The sequence below is a fragment of the Nicotiana sylvestris genome, chromosome 5 (assembly GCF_000393655.2).
Source record: "Nicotiana sylvestris chromosome 5, ASM39365v2, whole genome shotgun sequence".
Classification (NCBI taxonomy): Eukaryota; Viridiplantae; Streptophyta; class Magnoliopsida; order Solanales; family Solanaceae; genus Nicotiana; species Nicotiana sylvestris.
In genome coordinates, this window is record NC_091061.1 from 21,095,000 (window position 1) to 21,108,910 (window position 13,911).

A 13,911-nucleotide genomic window follows, 5' to 3' on the forward strand; every position below is an offset into this window, starting at 1 on the left:
TACCCAAGAAATGCAGAGGCTAAGCAAAACTGGGGCTCCCCCAGGGAACACCGAATATTCTCCAGTAAAAACAAAACTGAGTATGCCAGGGTTTGCTCCAACGTACGCACAAACAGTACGACAACCTGTGAAATTCTCCAAAATATGGGTAACACAACGGGTTAACTTTTCGACCTTAACTCAAAATAACACCCCTACGGCCAAAGGTCATCGCCAAAAGAAAAAATTCGACCTCGCACGAATTACAACGGGTTAACGTTTCGACCTTAGTTCAAAATAACACCCCTACGGCCAAGGGCCATCGCCAAAAGAAAAAATTCGACCTCGCTCGAATTACAACGGGCTAACATTTCGACCTTAACATGAAATAACACCCCTACGGCCAAAGGCCATCATAGAAAGAAAATATTCGACCTCGCTCGAATTACTTAACATTCGACCTTGCTCGAATTACTTAACATTCGACCTCGCTCGAATTACTTAACATTTGACCTCACTCGAATCACTTAACATTCGACCCCACTCAAATTACTTAACATTTGACCTCAATCGAATCACTTAACATTCGACCTCGGTCAAATTACTTAACATTCAACCTCGCTCGAATCACTTAACATTCAATCTTGCTCAAATTACTTAGAATTCGACCTCGCTCGAATTATTTAACATTTGACCTCGCTTGATTTACCAAGATATACAATCACTATGCCAAAATGTTATACACAAGCGGCAGAAAAGCCGACGACCCCCTCACAGCAAATAACTAACAATTCAGAAATACACAGAAAAAGGTAATCATTCCATTAATTGTTGTATTACAAAAACTTTTAACAAAGAGCTCAAAGACACCCTCACAAAAACAACAAAGCAAAACAAAATAAATACAACACCCCTACGCCGCGTCATCTCCCACGACATACTCCTCATTATACCAAGAATCGGAGGTGAGCATGTCCGCATCATCATCATCGACATCATCCCTGCCAGGAGTACTGGGATCATAACCACAGGCTTCATGGGCTGCATATGCTTTAACATGAACACCCTCGAGCTCTACCTCGAAAACCTTCTCGTTAGCCTGCAGGGACTTGTATACGTCAAGATGAGCCTTAGTATGGACCTACATCTCATACAACTCCTACAGCACAAAAAGGTACTTGTGAAAACTTCCGGCTTGCCCTATCATCCTTCCAACTACCATCCCCCTGATCCTGCGATGTCGCAAATATATCATGGTACCTCTGTGAAAGCTTGGGGAAAACAAGTGTAATAGGTGACGAATGTCGAACTCACACCCGGCCAGCTCCGCGTACTTTGTCTGCATCAGGAAAACTTTATATAAATACTGAGACAACTGTGCCGGGCAGACGTTATAAAACCGACAGAACTCTTCCGCCAGCAGAAAATAGGAAGAGTATGACCAATTACGAAAGGGTAAACACAAAAAGCACAGTACCCAGGTCTATGGACCTCTACGACGTCCCCTCCAGCCGGAACCATCTCGATTTGAGAAGGAGTACAGTATGTAGACCAAAGTTCATCTATATAAGACGGCTCGGTCTCATAGATCACCGAAACAGGAGAAGGAGCAAATTCTGTATGAAAATCGTTCCTGGATAAAGGGTTTCTGGGGAGTATCTCTTCCACGGTAGGAAAACTCTCATCCTCCTCAACCACGAAATCCTCACAACCGTAAGGAGGGGCCACTAACAACAGAATGGCGTCAGAAATTTCGTTATGTACGCGAGGGGTTCGGGACATCTCGATAACGAAATGTGTTCTATTAAACCTAAAGAGAGAGATGGTGAATAAATAGGAAGATGAGAAAATCGCAGAAACAAAGCTAATAACATGAACTGATAAAAATGATCAAAGGAAAATAATGTTCATGTAAGAAAGAAAATGGTGAAAGTTTCTCAAGAAACAAAACCCTCACCTATTTATAGGGCTGGGTGGTGCGAGAATCGAAGCAAAGATTGACAATGGTGCTAAAACCGAAGCGACAAACACACAGATGCTGTCTCAGGAAGATGCGCAATGATGACATATGTGGCAGTGACGTCACATCTTGGCAACCATACCAATTAGGTCTCCGTAGGTTGTATCGTTCTCTCAGTCTTAGTCAACCCGGCGTGATTTGGTAGCCAAATTCTCCTACGATGAAAATGAATGATGTCCGCTTATCGAGGACGTGTAGGGCTACGACCTCTTAAGCAGAGGGACTAACTGTATAGGTTCAAATTTGGTAACCACAGAAACGGATTAGCAAGACAAAAGACGGGGTCAACCACGACATAACAACTGAAGGTCGTCCTCATAAAGGCCGACACTAGAAGCGGGTAACTAAGATAGGATAGTAACGGTAATTTAGGTTCAGAAACAGACATGAAGAATATTCCTTTGGATATTCTCTATGCTGTACTCTTTAGGATTTTTGAGGAATATCCCTTATAAATAGGAAGAGATAAAGAACAAAAAAGCATCTGCCTTTTTGGAGAATTGAGAGATATTGTAAAGTGGAGAGAAGAATATACGAAAGATTTCTCTTACCCATTTTATCCAAGAACATGTTGTTCAATCTTTATCCATAAATCTCAAGACCCCATGCTCATATTAACGGCTCACCTTTCCACGTTGTCAGAGAAAGAAAACACCCAATCACACAATCATTGGATGACAATTCCTTTACACTATATCCCTTGTCATTTCTTGCATTTATTATACATTTATGATATTCTATATTTTGTCAATCATAACATATTAAGTTCACTATTTAATGCTCCTAAACTCTACTTGTTATACTAGAGTTTTATTTTATTTGGTCTAGGATTTATTAAGTTCAACTGAGATTCACCCTATTAACTTACAATTAATTGGTTTAGCAATTATTTGCTCAAACAACCATGCCCTTAATATTTTACACAAAACTCATGAAGTTAATGATACCATGTCCTAAAGTTTAACAACAGAATGTGCAAATACATGACACTTTGTCTTTAATATTTTACACAGAACTCATGAAGTTAAGAACACCATGTCATTAATATTTACATAACACTCATATAGTTAAGGACATTATGAACTTAACATTAATATTTACATAACACTCATATAGTTAAGGACATTATGTCCTTAACATTTACACTATATACATGAAGTTAAGGACATCATGTCCTTAACATTTACACTGCACATATGAAGTTAAGGACATGATGTTCCTAAAGTTTAATAACAGGTGCTAATACAAGTTAAGGACATTATGTCATTAACATTTACACTGCACCCATGAAGTTAAGGACACCATGTCCTTAACATTTACACAACACATAAGAAATTAAAGACATGATGTCTTTAACAATAAAAGGTGCAAACACAGGTTAGTTTGTCCTTAATATTTATACAACACTCATGAAGTTAAGGACACCAAGTCCTTAATATTTACACGACACACATGTCTAGCACAAAGGGGTATTTTTGTGGGGGAAAATTTATTAAACACTGGCTAAAGAGTAAATACATTTTAAACAGTGGCTAAAAAGTAAAGACATCTCTAATTAGTGGCTAACTGTGCACTTCCCCCTTGTGTAGGAGTAAAGTTTGCGTACACACTAACCTTCCCAGACCCCACTAGTGGAATTACAATCGATACGTTGTTGTTAGTTATATTTTCAAAGGGATCAGTCGTATCTACTTTTGTAGAAGCTTCGAATTCAAGTGTATCCAGCTAGAAACAATGAATAAGAAAATAAGTTCTAGCGAAAAAGAAGAAGAAACGGTTTCCTTTTTAAATAAAAACAAATAGAAAAAAGAAGAAAAGGTTAGCATCATTGAATGTAGCACATATGTTTTCTAAATAGATTGTTTTTTAGAAAATAAAAAATAAATACTACACTTTGTTTTCCTTGTCGGTGCATCTATATAACACTCTTCATATTATTTTATTTCTTTTTTTCTTGTAACTCGCGTTACACCCCCTCAGTTTAATTTATTTTGGATCATGGTTTTCACTGTTATTGTTTTAACGAAATTGTAATAACAAGCTTAAGACCTATGTTTAAAGAATCAAGTACGAAATGAGTTGACACTACAAAATGAAATTAAAGAATCTTGAAACTATTAAACGCATGTAAAGTAGTAGACAAAAAGAAATAATAGAAATGTCTAGAGTTTATTCAAAGAATCCAAATCGGAAGTAACACGAATGGCCCCACTGGTCTTTTTCATATGATCATGGACTAAACAGAAGAAAGTCCTTTCTATATTTAGAAATATATACTTTTAGCCACTACTAAAAATAATAGCGCTCTCTCTGTATTACACCAACGAATACATTAGTTTGAACCGGCCGGCCAATTTTTATTTTATCCTTTTATATTCTCCATTGTGAACAACAACTTAGTCCACACCAAACATCAACTTTTACTTCCCATTTCTCTCTCTCTCCCTCCTTTTTTTGCCTTTTAATTGTTTCTCTCTAGATACTATTGTCGATCATCTCCTTTAAAAGTTTAAAATATTAAAAGTAATATATATATATATATATATAATAATAATAATAATAATAATAATAATAATAATAATAATTTATGTCTTTATCGTAACACCTCACCAAAATAAATTCTTTTTCATCGACCAAACATGTTAATTTTCTTTGTTTTTTTTTGTCTGTGCGCGTATGAAGTGTGGCTGCAAGACTAAATTCAAAACCTTCAATTATTATGACAAAATATAAAGTTTTAGTGAATCACTTCGTATATTACTTTACTTTACTTTACTACTATTTAGAAGCGGGAGTAAAGCTCCTCTTCGTCGTCCACCTTTCGGCACAATTACATTTATACACTTAGGTTTCCTTATAGTGTTTTGCTCTTGGGTGGTGGCCGACCAGCCTTCCATCATTTGCTCTCTGTCTCTGTGTTTCTCTCCGTTGCTGGTCAACATTTTCGTCCGCCGAAGCACCGAGTGTCTCGTGTTCCTCATGACCTCATCCGCTCTTTCTTAGTTCTCCTCTTACCTTCTGCTCTTTGTCTTTGCAAAGCATCCCTAAGAGGTGAGGCGGAGGAATAAGCAAATTGCTTGTTTCATCGTCCTCTTGTTTTCCATCTGATTCCGATGTCTTCTGCAAATAGCATATACGACCTTGAAACTCTTCATATTAATATAACATTTAGATTAATTTTATCGTTTCGAACATTGAATTTTAGCTGTTTTTGTTTGTCGTCTCCGAATATTGATTAGTTGTTATGGATACCATTGATTGGAGACTCAGAGATACTGAAGAGTAGTTTATTGCTCAGTTCCCTTCGGATGGGTTTGATGGAAATCATTGAATGCATATGAACAAGCACCCTACTTCAAATGGGTACTTCAAGAGTGGTGATGAGTCTGTTTGTATATGCCTTAGCAAGTGTAATGTATACATGTGCACTCTATGTAATATATTTTATCTACTTACTGTATTGTTCCTCGGGTCTATTTTGGTGATGCTGTGATGGTGACTTTTCAGATGATTGTGATGTTCTATTTTTTTTATGCTCAGACGTTGACTTGTGAACGACAACACAATTGGTATTAAATTACTTCTGAAAAAGCATGAAAGAATGGTATTGACACTTATAAAGTGTTTGATAAAATGTTCTTTCGGAAAATCCGATATGTTCTTTTAGAGATGGCTATAATAGCATCACATTGATACTCCTCTGTCCTTAGCACTACCATGAGCATAAACTTGAAATTTAGAAATTAGATTGTTTATTTTTGGCATGAATTTATCCATTTATTGCAAAAAGAAATCTTGAAATTTAGAAATTAGATTGTTTATTTTTGGCATGAATTTATCCATTATTGCAAGAAAAAATTTTGAAATTGATTTTTTTTGGGAGTAAATAATAGGTGGAATATATATTACTTTAATTTAAATTATAAAAGTAGCAATAAAGAATAATTATTTTTTTCTGGCAATACAATGAGATTGAATAGGAATACGACGACTCAATACAGAGGTACTAAGGCAGTGACCCCCAATGGCATGACTGAAGAAGCTATGAGGATTTTTAATTGACTCTTAGTAAAATGAGAAGGGTCTTATGTCCATTTTCGTTCGAAGTTGTAGGCCTACAATTATAAGCCTTTGATATTGCATCACATTAATCATTTTTAGGTTGCTGAATCGGTTATAATTCTGCATCTTCTATTTTGCTAGCATCATAAGAAAGTGGTTGGTTTCATTCTTAGACTTGATTTTTTTCATACTTATGCGTCTTAGTGTGACTTAAAAAATTCTGAATTACACCAAGAGGGTCATAGGCTAATTTAACTTGAAGTACTGTAAGACCGTATCCTGTTAAGAGGTGAGAAATTTTGCATGCTACTTTTGATAATCTTTGAAATTACAACAACAGCATATCCAGTAATATCTACTATCCCACATTGTGGGGTTTGGGGAGTCGTTCGGCAAAGAAGAGAACTGGTGCAGCCAATGCAGCCATCACTCCCGTCAGCCAATCTTTGAAATTATTGTTTCTTAATTTCATAGAAGGTGCTCTAACATAAAATATGATTGTATTCGTTGTTTTAGTCTCCAAGTGTGTGCCTGAAAGTTTCTTTATTTAGCAGCGCTAAAGCTGGTCTGAATTATAACAAGAGCATATAATTGTTGTACATATTAAATATTGCAGTTGTGGATGTTTCAGATAGCTTGATGGTGCTAACAGTATTTCACTAAGAGCAGTTGCTTGTATCCTATCTTGGGAGTTTTTAATTAGCATGTGAAATGAATAAGGAGATTGTCAGGTAACCAAAGCGACTCCCAGGTAATTTTTCTCAATTGTTGCTTTTTTGTTTTTGTTTTTTGGTCTAATTGTTATGTGATTCTTGTGTCTTGTATAGGTTTTCCTGATAGGTTTCATTGGGCAGTGAAATTTAAATTGATTCTGACCTCAGATCACTATTGATTCAGAATTTAAAATTATCAAATTTTATTTTTATTAGGATATTGAATCTTGAGACCGTGTTCTTTATTGCTACTGGATTTGCCTTCCCTATATTCTAAGAATATGGATGATGAATAAAGTAAAATATCTTATGGAAAAAATATGATCTGGGAGAGATTGGGATGAAACTTTTAATTTTATAGTAGGACGACAAAAATGGTACACTCGGGATTCCCTATTATTTGCTCTCAAAGGTTGCCGTTTAACTTGCTTCTATAGGGAGTTTATCCAGTATCCACCAATCGGAGAAACCACTGAAAATTTAGAAAATAGAAAGCTTAATTCACCAAAGTTGCTTAGTGTCGCAAGTTTAATCAGCTTTTTCGATAAAGTATCCAAACACAGATAGTTTTGTTGTTTGTTACACATTTGCGTGTCAATATTCTCTCACAGAGCTGTTAGCAAAGCAGTTTGTTAATGCACACATCATTTATTAGGTCGCTATCACTGTAGAAGAAAACATTAGTTGTGAAGAATCTCTCCTGGTAAAAAGATGGATATAGAACACAATGAAGAAATATAGGCAAGTATAGTGAGAACAAAAGCTCGAAAAATTGGCACAACCATTCCCATATAGATGACAAGAGAGTACAGAAGTTTTACTTATAGAGAACTCATTTTAACTCTTTGCTATTGGTTTATTGAAAAATATTTTAGGTATAAGTTTGAGCATTGAAGTATATAAGAAATTAATCTAAGAAGATAATGCAGTATTAACACCCATAAAATGATATATTTCGCTTGGTCTTACTGTGCCTTCCAGTATATAAGAAATTAATCTGACTACAACATCTCAACTTGAAGGTTTAGAAACTAAGAATCAGAATGGAAGTTACATAATGTGTTCGCCTATGTAGTAGTATTTGATAACACGTGAAGATTGAAGTACCAACGTCATATCCACAAAATACAACCATATCCATAAAGTGAACATTTTTGTGGAACTAATATTAACCAAATATTGAAAGATATTATGAAAACCACATGCGATTAATTCAGTCCATAACTTTTTGTTATTCCTTCTTGTTTGTTTGTTCTACTATTTTCTATTTGTATTTGAGGAGGGGGATCGTTATTGGATTATATGCTTTTTGCGAGGATTTTCTAATATTTCATTCGTTAGAACCTGAGAGCTTATAATTTGGGTTGATGTGAATTACATTCATGCCCTTAAAACTTTTTAGTAACTGTGGCGCCCTATGCCCTTTAATGTAAATTTAGTTTGTTCTTGGGCAGTGGCCAACTAGCCATACTTTCTTCTCTTTCCATCAATTCTCCCATGGTTAATAGGTAAATAACAATGAGAATAAGAATTGTATAGACAAGATATTAACACTATGACACCCTAAGAGTGTCTGAGTTTTTGTTAACAACGGTGACCGGTGAATGAGATTCTCAAATGCTAGCTCTTTGAACAGGTTGCTGTCTTTTTGGTTGCTTTCTGAATTATTCTCGCATCTTGTTTGATGTTGTTGTGCAAAGTTATAGCTTTTAGATAATGGTTGCAGATGAATTACTTAAGGATGATTTGCCTGATTTTATGGATGCGCCCTTAGCCAATTGCTAAATATTATTGACTTAACTAAGAAATTGTACTCTAAATTTTAGTTTCTTCGTAATTTTCCCTTGAAATTGGTATGTTGAATCTTGTTTTTTCTCTTAGAAAAATCTTTGTTAAGCAGCTTTTACTTCTATATTTTTGTTCTTTATAGCTTCTTCAATATATATTATCTGATGTGGAGTCTAGAAGCTTTTGAAGCAACCGGAGTCACACTCCTCTTTGATTAGTTATTCTGTGAAAACAGTTTTCCAGTTTTGAGTAAACTTTGGCAATCTGAAATGCTGAAATTATCATATGCATATATATGAATAGACTTATTCTAGGGATGAGAATCTGGTTCGCTTCTCTTATTTGGAGCTCTCAATTGAGCTGATGGCGACACCAGCGTTTTCCTGGAGGTTCAAGCGGATGACTAAATTGCATATCATTCCGAAATGAACTACATAATTCTCTTGAACTACATCAGATTCTTTAGATAAATTATTACTAGCTTTTAGAGTGGATTTTCGTTGGCTTTATTTATTGTCACTATTGTTGTCTTAGTCAACAAGATGGGGAACTTGTTAATAGCCACTATTTTCCTTTTACTGATCATTTTGCATCTGCATGACCTCGGGCTCCGATTTTCTTGTCAAGACTCAGTGATAGTCTATGTTTAGCCAACTCCATTCTTTTTTATCTGTTTCAAGTTTTTCTTTATTCTGGTCTTTTAATATAAGCACCCCTATAAATTATTACAAATTAATACAGACAATTTTTCTAGTGAATGACCGTACCCCAAATTGACATAGGAGAATAAATAGAATATAGTAGGATGCTTGAAAAAATTACTTTCGTACCGCAACGTCAAACCTCTAGCTTACCTGGTGAGTCACCATTAATAATTGACTTATAAAGGTGAATGTCTAGGCTAGAAAAAGTGCAATGGATAAATATTTAGTGAATGAAATATTCTTTTTGAAGATAAAGATAGAGGGACTTGAACCCTACAATTTGGATATCAGCTTGTGTTGGCAGGCAAGCTGCATGCTTCTTTACCTAGCTGATTGTGTTTGTAATAGTCTTCTATGTATCCTTCCAAATATAATATGATGTTCTCGAAGGGACGTATTTGTATTAGTGTTGATCAACCATAAAATAATATTTTTTCAGGATCATAAATTCCTTTTAAGATCATATGAAGGACGTGTTTGCATCATATGTTGCAGAGTTTATTCTGGTGCTTTAAATTCTTTATATCTCTTGTGCATTTCGTCTGTTTAAATCAATCTACTGACACTTCCTCTATTCCTTGCTTTCTCTCTCATGAAATATTTTTTTTTTTTGCTTTTGTTGTTGTGTCACTGATCTACTCTGAGTTATTCCTGCTGAAATTAAAATTGTTTTGAGGACTCTACAAGTGTATTTTTTTTTCAAATGGCCACGCAAATTCTTCTCAACCGTAAAAGAAAAGACTATTGTACCGGGATTATTTAGAGATATTCCTGATCTTAATTCAAGGAGGAGACATTTGAGTAAGAGATTAAATATTTTAAGAGACCAATTGATCAAGTGATAACAAGGAGAAAGAATTGTTAAAATTCATTGTCATCAAACGACATAAGCTACAATCGCTCCTTTATCTAACACTTCTTGCGGGATCTGATTAGTTCCACTTATTGATACCATACCACTTCGTAAGCTCAGCATCATAAGTATAAAAGCGGACAATGTTAGACTTACCAATTATTCTCTCAAGAATCTGGTGTCTTCTTGCTGAAGTAAGAAAACGAAAAAGAGATCCAATATATTCTATTATTTTTAGGTTCGTCAACGTTGCACTGTAACTCTATTGATATTTTATATCTCTTTTTTCCTTCCTCCTTGTGCAATTTTTATTTTTTTGCTTTTGCTTTGTGCTTTCTTATTTGTGGGTCGCGTTGATTGATCTCTTTGGTGATTCAAAATCAATTTGGTCCATGTATTGGTAGAATCTTTTCATAGGCGTGCAACTTTGGAGAATATTGAAACAAGGATAATTTACCGAGCATTTGTCTTTCATTTTTCCAACGCAGAGCTTGATGTTTAGGGACATGCTCGAGTGCCGGCTTTTGGAGGAATCAGAAAAGTGTTTGAGCCTTCCAACCTGAATTCTGTCTCTATCCTTTAGTTATTTATGTTGAGGGAAACCTCTTGATTATTATCTAAGTAAGGAGTTAGAATGAACGCGATGACCAAAATTTCATTTTTTATCCAGGAAGCTCTATCATCCAAAATATAATTGCTAATGTTGATACCTAATTTTTTCTCACATATTTTTAATACATATATATACTTTCAAAATAGCACATATGCATTTATATGCATGCATAAAAATATTTATAGTTTTTCTATAATTTTAAAAGCTCTAAATCAATTTATTTCTTCTCTTTTATTTTTAAAATATTCAATAATTATCCTTCAAATTATTTTTGTGATGATTTGGCCATTTAAATTCATTAGTTATGCCATCATAATTGTTTAAATATTTTTAGTGCATTTTTTATAATTGCATTTATATTTTTAGACTAAATTGTACATCTTTGCAATAATAGCCCATGTTAGCGTATAATTATATTAATGATGCATAAAATTGTGTTTTATATTTTTAAAATATTAAATAATTATTTTAAATTATTTTAGTACCGAAAATATTTTTTGGAACTCATTTACTATTTTTATAAATTATGTAGCTATTAAAGTGGCTATTTAAAATTTGGCCTATTTTATTTCAATTTTTAGCCCTATCTCGACCCAATAACTAGCCCAATTTTAATTCAAATTACCCAGCCCAAACATTGCTACCCGATCTGGCCCCAAAACCCTTTCAATCTCGGTCGTTGATCATAAAGATCAACGGCCACAAACGACCCTTCCTAAAATAAACCAAACGAAGCCCCCCCCAAACCCTTTCATTCTACATCATCCGCCGCCCTGAAACCCCTCTCTTCTCTAAAATGCTCTCAAACCTAACCCTAATCAAACTAATCGCCACTCGTCTATGGCTATCTCTGATGATTTCTCACTTCCCCCCAGGCCTCTAATGGCCTCCCTCACATTGGTATTGCAATCTCCATGGTTCTCAAGGGACCAGGGTCAATTGGCTTGCATTTATGGTCCCTTTCTCGCCTATTTCAGTCCTTTCCAGTGTGATTCCGAGTAAGATCGTCCTATATTGACTATGATCTATAGGTTTCCAAGCATGTTTCTTCACCTCTATGCTGTTCTCTTCGAAACCCTAATTTTTTTTTCTGAACCTCTTAGATCTGTACAGATCTGAGATGATTTGAACTTGTTTCATATTAGTTTTACAACAACCTTGAGATTCTTTGCAAGAACCGTATGATTTTCAAGTGATTTTCATCTTTCTCTAAACTAAGGTTTCCTAAAATCTCTTTTTCCAAAAACATTTGATGATTTGGGTGTTTAATCTCCTGTTTCTTGTGTGTTTTAACCGATTTTGTTAGGTTTGCTCTAATTTTAACTCGTTTATACTAAAAGCCCTAATTTGTTTCGACATTCTTTGTTTGATCTTGGAGTACTTGTATGATGACTGTGTTCTTGACTTGGTTCTTGTAATTTTTTAGCCATTTAGATGTCTAGTAGTCTTCTTACCCTAATATGGCTCTACTGAGTTCTTGGTTCAACTTTTCCGTTGATTCTATATGCCTACGTTTATTCTGACTATTCTTTTCTTGCTTTATTTAAGTTGTCTGCTAAACTTGATGGTTCTTTCATGATTAGGGTTCTAACCTAATTTTTTCCGACTAAGTTCTATGTTTCTGTGAAATTTTATGGGAACTTATATATATTCTTTCTAGAAATCAGTATTACTTTGAAATTCTGGTTGATTGATTACTCCGTTAAAGATTGGTATACATAGACTTTATTTGTTTCCTTGTTTATAATCTTAATTAGATGTCTCTGCCTTAATCACTTGCCCGTATAACTTTGGGATTCTTACTGAGTCTTTATTTGATATGGTTTGGTCTTTTTTGCCTTAATTAAACCCCCGTTGTTACCGTTTGACTAATTGCCCCTAATTAAAGGAGTCTATTTTAAATTCTTTATATGATTGGATTTTGATTTTTCTTTAATTGACGATTTCTAATTTTTTTACCTTATTAACTCTACCCTCGAACTTCTATATAAGCACTCTCTTATTCTCACTTCAAAAACAGAACATTAGTTCACAAAGCATACTCACATTCTAAAGTTCTCTTTTCTCTTATGCTACTTGTGATACTCACTAATCTAGCCGTCTGAAAACCAAGGCTAGATAATTGGAACTACATCTACTTTATATTCTGCACTCTTTTCTTCAACTGGTATGTCTCTAGTTAAGTTTTGAAATCCAAACCTTATGTGTTTCATTCCCGCACTAGTTCATCAGTTATGAATTCAACTTGTATTCCTGTTTACTTCTTTGCTCGGCATGTCCAAACTCTGTCCTATTATTCTGCACTCTTTCCTGCTTACTTCTTTGCCTAGCATGTCTAAATTGTATGTTTAATCCTGTTCAAGGTATATTAGGCTTCCTGTATTACAATTATGATCTATGTCCTAATTACATACTATCCATGTTTAGCTTGCTAAGTCTCTAAGATCCTAAGTGTTTTATGCAGTTTTGTTGACTATATGTTTCCCCTATTCATGTACCCCAATGTGACTCTTATATGCCCCAATCCCTTTATCCCCATGTGAGATCTTTTGGTTAAGTGTTTTCTGAATCTGGATGTCTCTTATGACCAATTGATTGTCTGATGTTTTGGTACTCTTCTCAAACTGTCTTTTACCACCAAACTATTTCCTGTTTCTGAAAAACCTTTTACTTCTAAAGTTATCTCTGTACTATTTTCAAACCTTTTCAAAACTATGTCAAGCACTTTCACTTCACTCTTAGAATACTAGGTTCTGCCCCTCTGATATGTGTACTACCTTGAGATTCTTGAGATCTCTCTGAACTCTGGCATGTCAGAGCTGGCCTTTCCACACTGCACCTAAATCAGTTATTATTTGAGAAAAAGGTCTAGGTGTGAGCACTCTCCGGGATCCTTGAGGTCCTTAGGGAACTCTGACACACCTAGACATGAAATTGGCTATGGCAATTTGGACATTTGAGGCTATTGGAGGCTGAGAAGTCATTTGGGCCTACTGCAGGCTCCCTATAGATTAAATCCTGTTTATTTATGTATTTTTTTAATTCATTGGTCTGTAATAATTTTTGTAAACAAACATTGGGGTGATTAGTGAAAGAGGGTGGGTAGTTATATATATGTTAGGTAAATTGGGTAGATACCATGCCTATAGGGTCGTGTTGATTCAAATGTGTTTGCTATG